This window comes from Marmota marmota, unplaced genomic scaffold, assembly GCF_001458135.2.
Source record: "Marmota marmota marmota unplaced genomic scaffold, marMar, whole genome shotgun sequence".
Lineage (NCBI taxonomy): Eukaryota > Metazoa > Chordata > Mammalia > Rodentia > Sciuridae > Marmota > Marmota marmota.
Window position 1 is genome coordinate 835,818 of NW_026000139.1, and position 12,093 is coordinate 847,910.

A 12,093-nucleotide genomic window follows, 5' to 3' on the forward strand; every position below is an offset into this window, starting at 1 on the left:
CTAGTTAACTGGAAGGACCAGGGAACAGAAAAATGAGCTAAATGTCACCATGAGGATGCAAACAGGCAAACTGAAACGCTGTAACTCTCTGCAGGAAAACTGGACCAGTTACTTCAACATGCACCGGGCATAGAAAAGGAGCAGGGTTGTCCTAGAATAATACTTAAGGGACCAGGGAGGATGCACTAGACACAATGCTTGGTTCTGGATTAGAGTCTGGTGTGTAAAACTACACAGGACTTCCTGAGGTCCATCAGGAGAAATTTGGATATAACTTAGAATTAAAACCACGAAAACTATTGAAATGGAAAGGTGGAGGTCATTGATTTTAAATGCAGACTACAAAATAGTACATGCAACATATTATATAAGTTTGTTTTTAAAATTCATAGATGTATTTTTATGGCTAGAAAGTCCCTAAACATCTAGTCTGAGCTGCTTCAGTAGTGATCTCGAGAAGGTGTTAAGTGTGATGCTGTTATTTTTTAATTATGTGTCTCCCCCTCCCCAGTGCATATGTACTGGTTTTTGTAATAACAGGTTAAAAAGTTAGTTAAATAAAACAAAATCTCTCCAAGTAGCATATGACTAGTGCTAAGTAAATGATGAGTTCAGAAAATGAAGCAATTATCACTGTGTGCTAGAATAGTGAGGGAAGCCTTCATGGAGGAGAGGAATTTTAGCTGACTCTGGAAAATGGGTAAAATTCAGGCAAGTAGAAACTATAAATTCTTTATTCCACCAGTCAGTCTAAAAGTCATAGGGCTTTATGAACAATGGGTTGGCTAGCCATGAGATATTTAGGCCAGTGGGGGAGGCAGGAAATTAATCTTCCTTTTAGTCCTATCCAGCTACTTCTGTTTCTATCATTGTTCATGACCCCAGAACTTCTTTTCATTACCACCATGAAAAGAAGCAGCAATGTATTCTGGATTCATTTTACTAAAAGATTTCTTCTTCCTGGCTCCTCAGAATGGAATGTTTTGCCTTTGAGAATGGAATGTTCTAACACAGGTATGTGTGGAGTCTTGTGTAATATGGAATGAAGTGAAGGGAAGGTGTGGTGGAAGGAATTTTGAGACTGTTAAGACAGCAGACATGAGATGGCCTTTTCAAACTACATAGTGTCCTGCCACGTTCATAAATGTGTAGGCTCCAGTTGTCTCTCTCACATATTTGATAAGCCTCTACCATGTGTCTGGCACACAAAATATTAAACACACAGGGCTGGGAATGTAGCTCAGTGGTAGAGTGCTTGCTTAGCATTTGCAAGGCCCTGGGTTCAATCCCCAGAGCACATACACACACAAAGGAAAAAAGAGTTAAACATACAAACAAAAAGGAAACTGTAAACAAACATCAAGCTCTAGCTCATGATATACATTCCAAAGTATTCAGGAGTGACAAGTACTGATATCTTCAACTTACTCTGAAATGCAAAAATATGATGAAGTGATAGACAATACAGGTGAGAAAAATAATAAAGTAAAATACAGGAATGGGCACATGATATTCACTATTCATTATTTCATTTTTTCAGTATTTTTTTTGTTTTGTTTTCAGTATGTTTGAAAAATTTCAGAATAAAGTGTTGGGGGAAAATAAATATAGCTTCATACCTTATCTATAGCTGATATTCTTCAATAAATATTTGCTGAATTTATGAAAACCCAAACTAAAAAAGTTTAAACACAGAAGGTTCTAAATGCATGCCTGGTTAAGCGTGGTAATGCATGCCTCTAAGGCCAGGGACTCAGGAGGCTGAGGCAGAACGATTCCAAGATCAAGACCAGCCTCAACAACTTAGTGAGATCCTGCCTCCAAATTTAAAATAATAAAAAAAAGGACTGGGGACATTGCCTGGTGGCAGAGTGCCCCTGGGTTCAACTCCTAGTACTGCAATTAATCAATCAATCAACTCATGCCTTGAAGCATCTTCTTTGAAAGAAATTTTAAATTTAGTCAAGTCCAACAATTTTAATCCTCTGAAAACAAAACTCTAGCCTAGAGACAAGCTGGGAATTTGCTATATCCAGACCATGTTCATTGTTCACAGAAGTAGCAAAAACAAACAGAACCTAGGGTAGAGAAGCAACCAGAAGTACTCAGGAGGGAGAAAAGAAAATAAATGGGAGACAGCGTAGAGAAAAGCCCCTGGCATAAATGTGATGTGGGTATAAAACTTGGATTTGGAACATGGAGCCCGGAGTCCCGCATACACCAGCTTTACTATTCCTAGCCATGTCACTGGGCTTGGGCAAGTCATTTACTCTGAAGTCCCTCTCTTATCGAACAGGAACAATATCTACCTTTCTACTGCACAGGTTCTGACCAAAGAACAGTAAGTTTTGTAAGTCTTAGAGCATAAAATAAATGGGAGGTACCTCAACATCATGCTAGCTCCAAGTGACACAGGCCTGTTCCATTTCCAAAATACAACCATTTCTTCGGGAAAATACAGCAGACAGTCATTATCAGTGCCTTTCTGGGGTTTATCTATTGCCCCGAAGAGAGTTTGAACTTTCCTCTAAATAATGGGTTCTCTCTCTCTCTCTCACACACACACACACACACACACACATTAAAAAAAAAACGCACACTAATGGTAACTACGTATGATGAAGGAAGTGTTAATTTGATTGTGGTAATCATTTAAATATGTATACATGTATTAATTTAATTTTCATTTTTCAACTATATCTCAATAAAGCTGGAAGGAAAAAACCCTAACTTAGGTTAGTAGGTATTAGCAACAACAATAAGAACAACAAATTAGCAACAAAAAAAAGTATCAAAAAATTCAGAAAACACTGGGTTACAAAAGCTTTTAGTATACAAATATGTACTGCAAATCTCCAAGAAAGGTATAGAATGTTACATATTTCCTGGATTCATTCAAGAACAGAACCTTTTCTGTTCTCAGTTTCTTGAGATTGATGCTACAAGGAGCACAGTTTGAAGAAAGTTGCTGTAAACACTTTTGAAAATTCTAAATAGACCTACATTTCAATTCAGGATCTATGAATGGCAACCAAGTTAAAAATAAAAAGAACACTTAGTTGTAATAATCACCAAGTCACAGAATGAAACTAAGGGATCTTTGTCCTGCCTATGGAGGGGAAAAATGGTGCTAACGTCTAAGCAAAGTGACCGCTATGAACTTCTACTCTATTCCCCATCCTCCTTGTTGTGTGTTAGCATTAACATATTAGAGAGAACATTCTGCCTTTGGTTTTTTTGGGACTGGCTTATTTCACTTAGCATGATAGTCTATATAGTTCCATCCATTTTCTAGCAAATGCCATAATTTCATTCTTCTTTATGGCTGAATGATATTCCATGGGGGGGGTGGAAATGGGAAAAACAGTAGAATGACTCAGATACAACTTTCCTATGTTCATATATGAGTACACGACCAGTGTATCTCCACATCATGTACAACTATAAGAACAGGATCCTAATTAGAATAAGTAACTCCATATACATATGTCAAAATACACTCTACTGTCATGTATACCTAAAAAGAATAAAAAAGGTTCTTTTAAAAATTTTTAAATAAATTCCTTCACTAAAAAAAAAAAAAAAAAGACAGCTACGTAGTTCAGAGCAGGGAGCAGATAGAGTCCTGAGATTCCACAGTGTATTCTGTGGGCACCTGAAATGATCTTCACTCATGCACACTTGCAGACTTAGAGCAGGATCCACTTTGGGTCTCTACCACAAACATCAAGAGCCACATTCTGGGGTCCCCACAGCCTCAGCACAGGGGTGATTTCTGCTCCACATGTGTTCCTTGTGAGAGCCTCCTCATGGACATCTTAGACCTAAACTCAATCATACTTTTTGCAGCATGCTTTTTTTTTTTAAGTCAGCTGCTACCTTTCAACTTGACTCCCTGTCTACCTATAACCATGGGATCAGGAGATTCTGCCTAAATAACTAGGTTCCTGTCCAGTCCTGACCCACTTATGCCTATTTCATAAGCTAGTATGTTTTGTTAATCTTCAGTATCCATCCTTCTGCTTTATTTTTTCTTCCAGAGTGCATTATAGATCTACATAATGGTGGGATTTGTTGTTAGTATTTGTATACACACATAATAGGCCTGTCCTTCTTTGTTTTAGCAGGGGCAATTCCTGGATAGGTATCTGACAATGGGCTATATCCAGACCATTGTCTAATAAGGTAAAGAGCGAGGGGCTAGGGTTGTGGCTCAGGGTCAGAGCGCTTGCCTCGCGCATGTGAGGCACTGAGTTCGATCCTCAGCATCACATTAAAAAAAAAAAATAAACAAAGTAAAGATTAAAAAAAAAAAGGTAAAGAGCGAAACACATAACATCAGAGATGTTTTCTTATTAAAACTCTAGTGAAAAGCAGACTTGGAGAGACTTCCATATGTATTTCTAATAAAGCCTGTAGTCGGGCTGGGGATGTGGCTCAAGCGGTAGCATGCTCGCCTAGCATGCGTGCGGCCCGGGTTCGATCCTCAGCACCACATACAAAGATGTTGTGTCCGCCGATAACTAAAAAATAAATATTAAAAATTCTCTCTCCCCCCCCTCTTAAAAAAAAAAAAAAAAAAGGGCCTGTAGTCCTGGATAATGACAGAGCTACATTCCAATTCCAGATCCTTGACTAAGCAGCCAGGACCCTGATGATCAAACATTATGAGAAAAACAAAGCCAATGGATAGCTAGTCTTCAAATAGCAAATTTCCTGGATGAATTCTGAGTCATTAACAGCATAAGGGGATGGAAGGAAAGGATGAGATTAATACCAACCGTTGCCTCAATTAAAACTTTGCCTTTAAGAAAAAAACATTTAGGAACATGACAATCAACATTTTAGTGCCTCTGAATCTGAATCTTTTTCTGTTCATCTATTTTGTATTATAAACACAAATTAAAAGTAAACAGGTTTGCTAATTAGGAATGTTGTTATCAGCCTCTATCTTAGATAAAAACAGGTGAACTTGTCCTATGGGGACCAAAGATATTTTGGATGCTTACTACATTATACCCAAGAGAAAATTCTAGGATATAAATTGTTCTACAAGAAAAGTCATATTTTCAACAGTACCTGAGGAATAGAAATTGGATTTTTAGAGATCTCAAAGAAGTCTGAAGAAAAACAGTCATGACAGCTGATCAACTTGTGTCCTTGCCTTTACCAGTGGGATAACAACACCTAATTCAATCTCTTTACTGCAAATAAGGGATGATAATATCTAACTAATAATACAGTTATGAGTCTCAAATGAGATAATATATGAAAATAGCTCAAGTTATAAAGCACAAAAATATATGTATTACTAAGCATTTTCAAGACAAAGTGGTACCTCGAGAGGAATGGAGGGAGATTCAACATCATTTCAAAGGGATGTAAGATGACATCACCATTCCAATTCTCTCATTTCAAGCCAGAAGAGCCAATAATTCAAATTCTTTAGGTAATTCCAGTTCCCCATGGAATTCCCACCTCAGTTTAACACCAACTCCAACTTAGCTGGATAGGGCGGTGTGGGGGGGTGCTTACTTTCTATAGTTCCAGATCATGCTGTAGCACAGGATTCCACAGTCACGCTGGGCAGGTAGGTGGAGCTCAGCCACAGAGTCATCGAGGAAGCAAAGCAGACACACCAACACATGCTGGGAGTATTGGGAAGCTGCAACCGTGACTAGGCCTTCCTTCTGTAGGTGCCCATAAAACCTTCTGAGCCAAACATAGCTTTTGCCTCAGTTGTTATTATATTTCCTTGTTATAGGCATTTAAAAATCTACTGTGTTTGCTCTGTTCCTCAAGAGTCCCTAGTTCCTGTTGGTCTAGACTTGGCAAAGCCTTCTATTTATCATCTTCCACATTCTCACCTATTTAGCTTATAACCCACTGCTCTAAGTGACATACTATTTTCTTTTAAATTCATCAAAATTTTTTGATGGGAAAAAAATTTAAGAATATAGAAAACTAGGGAAAATATTCTATGAGTGCTGGCATGCCCAACACATCAAAGTATTAAATGTTAATGTTTTACACTGTTTGCTTTGTCATTTTTTCCTAAAATAAATCATAATAAGGATATCATCTCTACATAATCAAGTTAGGATGTTGTCTCTACAAATGCAAATTCATGTGAATTTCAGAAAAAATTGATAAGCAGCACTTGTGAATTTCTACAAAAATCCTTTAATATGAAGACTTAAGAGACAGATATGGAAAAAGGAATGTGGTTTTTACAGGACATATACTATAATACCATTTCAATCTATAAAAAGTAAAAAAAAAATTCCTTAATATCCTGATACCCAGTGAGTATTCCACTATACTACTATATCTTATTTTAAAAACAGTGATATATAATTGATACATGATAAACTGTGCATCTTTAAAGCACAGGTGGCAGAGGTGATCAGCAATCAATGACATGGGGTCTGAGTGTCAGTGCAGCAAAGAAGTCTTCAGAGCACAGAGTGATATGGGTGCTCTAGTTTATAGGTTGACAGAGAAGAAAGGACAAGGGTACAATCCCTGCAGAGGGGCCACATTCTGGGACATGTTCCACCAGATGTCTTTACATACATACTTCTGACCTCAGCCTGCACCAGAAAAGGCAGAAATAGGAGCTTCTGTTTCCTAGAGGCTCTCTTCAGCAACCTGCACTAAGAAAATTTAAAATCATGACTTACATGGAATTATTTTAGAGCACATATTGAAAATATTTTAGAGCATACATCAGGAGCTAAGGGGTAGAAAATTGACAACTGACATAGTATAGTTCTCTTGAGTTCAGGGTTTATGGAACTTCTTGGATCTATGGGTTTATACTTCTCATCAAATGTGAATAATTTTCAGCCACTGCTTCTTTAAGTATTTATTCTGTTCCCCCTTCTATTTTGAGACTCTAATTATACTCATCAGACTACATGAAGTTGTTCCATAGCTCACTGACATTTTTCTCCCCTCTTTTTTCCTTTCTGTGTTTCATTGTGGTTAATTTCTATTGCTATGCCTTCAAATTTCCTCATCTTTTCTTCTATAGTATCTAACCTGCCACTAATGCCAACCAGTGAATTTTTCATCAGACAATGTAGTTTTCATCTAGAAGCTGGTCTGTGTTTATGTATTCCACATTTCTAACTTCTGAACATACAAAAATGCAATTATAATAACTCCTTTAATATTCTTCTATACTAATTCTACCATCTGTAGCTCTGGGTCAGTTTCAGTGGATTGACTATTCTCCTTTTCATGGATCACATTTTTCTGCTTCTTTCCATGCCTGATAATCTTTGAATGCTGGCTGTTACAAATTTTACTATGTAGGGTGTTGGATATTTTGTGTTCTTACAGATTTTCCTGACCTTTCCTATGGGATACAGTTAAACTACTTTAGTTTGATCCTTCAGATTTGTAGGCTGGGCTGGGATTGTGGCTTAGCCATAGAGCGCTCGCGTAGCACGGGCGTCTGGGACCTGGGTTTGATCCTCAGCACCACATAAAAATAAAGGCATTGTGTTGTGCCCATCTACACCTAAAAAATAAATGTTTAAAAAAAAAAAAAAAGATTTGTCAGGCTGGTCCAGAGAAAGTGCTCATTCTGGATCTAATTACTTCCTACAACTGAGGTAAGACCTTCCAAAGTATTCTCTACCCAATGTCCCATGAATTATGAAATTTTCCTGTCTGGCTGATAGCAACAAGCACTTTTGTTATTACCCCGTGAGCACTGGAAACCATTTTATTCCCTTTGAGTTCCCAGTCTTGAGTCATTTGCTTACATGGATTTATTGATCAGCATCTCAAGAGAGACCTTCTGCGGGTCTCTGGGGTTCTTGTCTCTTGTCTTTCTGGTACCCTGCTCTATGCCCAAGGATCAGTTCCACATCAGCTGAGGGAGTCCACTGGGCTCTGCTTTAGACCCTGCCTCTGGTGCCTCAGCCTGGAAAGCCTAAGAAGCTGAGGGAAACTGTATGCCTCACCTCTTATTTCAGGGATCACTATCCCTCACTGCCCAATGCCTAGTGCCTTAAAAAGACTGTCTCATATAGGTTCTGGGGTTTTGTTGTTGTTTTGGTAGGAAGGCAAATTTGGTCTGTTAGTTCAGCTTGGCTAGAAGCCGAAGTCCCCAATGTATCTTTGGAAGCTAATTTATTCAAACAATGATCCACATATTGTATTTGGCTTTCATGTCTCTTAAATCCTTCTTAATCTTAAATTCCCATCCTATATCTCTTTTTCTATGAAAACTGAATAGACCCAGGTACCTGTCCTATGGGATGTCCACTTTCTGGATTTGTTTGGTTGCTGTTAAGTCAATAGACTTGTGTCTCTATCCTAGGAGTTGACAAGCTTTCTGGGAAGATACAGAAAATGAACATTTAGCTTTGTGGGCCATAGATTACCTCTTTCACATAGTCTTCTTTGGTTTACTATATTTGTTTTGGTGGTACTGGGGATGGAACCCAGAGCTTTACACATGCTAGGCAAGTGCTCTGCCACTCTGCTACACCCCCAGTCTTGGGGGAACATTCTCTTTTCTGAATATTATTATAAACTTTTGGATTTTTCTACATTTGTATGTTTAAATCAATTGCAGCCAATTTTCCAGTTGTCCCCCCTTTGGCCAATAAAATCTCTTTAAACTGGCTTCTGTATCCTTTTGACACAATCTCATTAGTTTGTTTTAAAATTGAGGAATGATTATTCCATTAGACTGGAAGCATCCTTGCGTCTGACACACATGTCAGCTAAGGCTCAATTCCTGTTTCAGACCTGGAATTAGCTGTTTTGGTGAGCAACCTTAGCTCCTTTCAGTAAGGAATAAATAGAATTTAAGATCTGGTACTACAGGTGCCCATTACTCCTACTATATCCAACCTAATCCATTTTGACCTCTTTGCTTTTGAGGGTATTTCCTCCTGCTATCCTTCATAGTCATTCTGTTACTTATATCATACTTGTTACTACTGAAGCATCTCTTGCTAAATACTAAGGTACTACTATTTTTGTCCCAGGTTGCATGACATTACATAACTTTGAATGAATTAATGAATTTCATTAAACAAAAATGAAGTTATAATGCCATTAAAACAATGGGTAGTATCACTTAATTGCTGAGCACCACTGTTATAATGCTATATCTCTGTTAATTACTTATCGGTTGGATTTTTTTTAAAAAAAGAAATTAATTGCCTGCTTTCTACATCACCATCAAGTTTTATAACATTCTGAGCCCAGGATACAATGAATAGCACTGGAGATACAAATGTCTAAGACAGTCCTTAGTTTCCTAGTCCCTGAGCTTTAATACCTAGTTGGTGAGATGCAACACAGTAGCTCAAATACAGTTACTATTCACTAAACCAGGTAAGTACTTTATACCATCCACAACTCAAACAACCTTAAAAGGCATCCTGCATGATTCTTTTACTTTTTTATGATTCCTACTTTTTCAGATGAGGAAAATATACAATTTCAAGCTCCCTGAACCTCAACCAGCACAGTCAGTAAACAAAAGAGCCAAAGTAAACCCTGATTTAGTACTCAAACCTGTGCCCATTTCACTATGCTAGACTGCCTCTTAGAAAGAGTGACAGATGAAATACGCCCTAATTTCAGCAAGGCTTAAGGTTTTTGCTTTTATTCTACACAACTTCCTGGCCAGACACTGACTGTGGAACTTAGGAGGAAGAAAAGTTTACTTGGGAGGGTCCTCCATGGCATGGTGTCAATCTAACAAAAAAATCCAAGAGTCCATTTTGTTCCTTACAGATGAAGGAATTAATAAGATACTTGTAACATCAGCTGCTGAAACTGAATCAGGCAAGAACAGCTGTCCCCAATCCTGGTTTCATACTAAAATAGTAACTTCCACCCTTGGCTACAAGATATAATCACCTGATATTAAAAATCCCAATGCCTAGGTCACATCCCAGAGCAGTTACATCAATTCTCTGGGTTGGCCCCAGTGATGGGTATTTGGCTTAACATCTCCTCAGCTGTTGAGCAATCAGAAATGAGAATTACAGCTTTAGAATAAAGAATTATTGTTTACTAAGTCACTCTGAATACACTGAGAAAAGATTCCTATTAAGAAAAAAAAATGTGAAAATAAGTAGATACAAACAGCAATCTGAAGTCAGAGGGATCAAGCATAGAAACAAGTATTTGCAGGTATCTATGAGTCTCCATTTCAAGAGAGCTTTGAGGAAAGAGATCATTATGGGTCTAGTCTGACTCAGGTAGTCAGAATGTACCTGATAGCTTCTCAGCCCACAATTCCCACCAACAACAGCCACCACTGACTAAGCAATTGTCAGGAGGCTCGACACATTTTCATGTAGTCTTCAATTTTACAATGTAGGTTTCTTTTCTTTATTTGGTGGTGCTGGGTATTGAACCCAGGGCCTCATGCATGTGAGGCAAGCACTCTACCAACTGAGCTATATCCCCAGCCCCCAATATAGGTTTCTATTACACAGATGATGCATAAAAAAACACAAGAGGCCGGGCAAGGTGGTGCATGCCTGTAATCCCAGCGGCTTGGGAGGCTGAGGCAGGAGGATTACGAGTTCAAAGCCAGTCTCAGCAATAGTGAGGGACTAAGCAACTCAGTGAGACCCTGTCTCTAAATAAAATACAAAAAAGAGCTGGGGATGTGGCTCAATGGTTGAGTGCCCTTGAGTTAAATCACCAGTACCCGCCCTCCCCTCAAAAAGACCTAAGATACCTTACATTTGTTTCTAAACAAGTCATCTATCAGGGGTTCACAATTTAAAAGCCATGGATCCTTTGGGGATACCAAGCTGCTCTGAGTGAAGGTATTGCAGATTGAGCACACCCCCTCGACAGATGCTGCTGTGGTTACAGAATACAAATCCTACTGAGAACATACCCTAACAATGTATCACTTGGCACTTTTTTTTTTATCAATCTATCAATGCTAACACATCTATTAAAAATATCAAGTCTACAATTTTTTATGTCTAAATGTTCTTTTGTGAAGAAACTACCTCATATATTATTAGTGGAAATGTAAAATGGTACAAGCTTCTTTGAAAATCGGTGTGGCAGCATCTTAAAAAAGTTAAGAGACAGGGGTTGTGGCTCAGCGGTAGAGCACTTGCCTAGCAAGTGCAAGGCGCTAGGTTTGATCCTCAGCACCACATAAAAGTAAATAAATAAAGATGTTGTATCCAACTACAACTTAAAAAAAATATTAAAAAGACATACCATACAGTAATTCCACTCCTAGAATTTCACAAATACACTAGTGAAATGAGTCAAACACAAGACTACAAGACTACATAGTGCCTTATTCCATTTATATGAAATAGAAACGGGAATCAGTACAGACAGAAAGCATATCATTATTTGCCTGGGAGTGCAGGTGGGGACAGGAGTGAGGACTGACTGCAGAGGTACGAGGGAATTTTCTGGGGTGACTGAAATATTCTAAAACTGTATTTCAGCAATGGCTGCACAATTCTATACATTTGCTGAATTGTAATATAATTAAATTATACTTCAATAAGGCTGTTTCAAAATATTGTGAAAAGTCATTGAATTGGTTTTAAAAAGCAGGGAGTCTATGCTGAAAGACTGGGAATCAGTGATGGAGAGAAAGGCAAAGGAACTCAGTAAGTGAGTATGTGTTAAAGGAAGTAAAACATTAATTCTCTGATGAGTAAACCTTTTAGTAAACAGTCCAATGCACTACACAGTTCAACTACAGAACTAAGTAATACACGCTTTCTGACTCCTGAGTCTAGTTCTAACTCTTACAGAACTTTGAGACAAGGTGCTGAGCCCTCAGAAGGAGGTGCCCAGAGAGCAGAGTCAACAGGACAGATGCAGAGTGTAAAAAACAAAAGAAAGGTGCTAGCAGAAGAACGAAGGCCACGTGAAGGAAATGGAAACTGAGCTTAGCCTTGGGGGCCCAGGGAACTTCCCAAGAGGGTGGCTGTTACCAGGTACTGGGGATGGAACCCAGAGCTTTACACATGCTAGGCAAGTGCTCTGCCACTCTGCTACACCCCCAGTCTTGGGGGAACATTCTCTTTTCTGAATATTATTATAAACTTTTNGGGGAGAGGA

The 12,093-nt window shown here is 38.4% G+C and overlaps 1 protein-coding gene and 1 non-coding gene across 3 annotated transcripts in view; both read right to left on the bottom strand.

The window, feature by feature from the left end:
* Positions 1-12,093, bottom strand: part of Bicdl1 (BICD family like cargo adaptor 1) — a 94,740-nt gene that overhangs the window by 49,644 nt on the left and 33,003 nt on the right. The window lies entirely within an intron of this gene.
* Positions 10,377-10,449, bottom strand: Trnav-cac. Its single transcript has one exon. It is a non-coding gene; the product is annotated as a tRNA-Val (tRNA).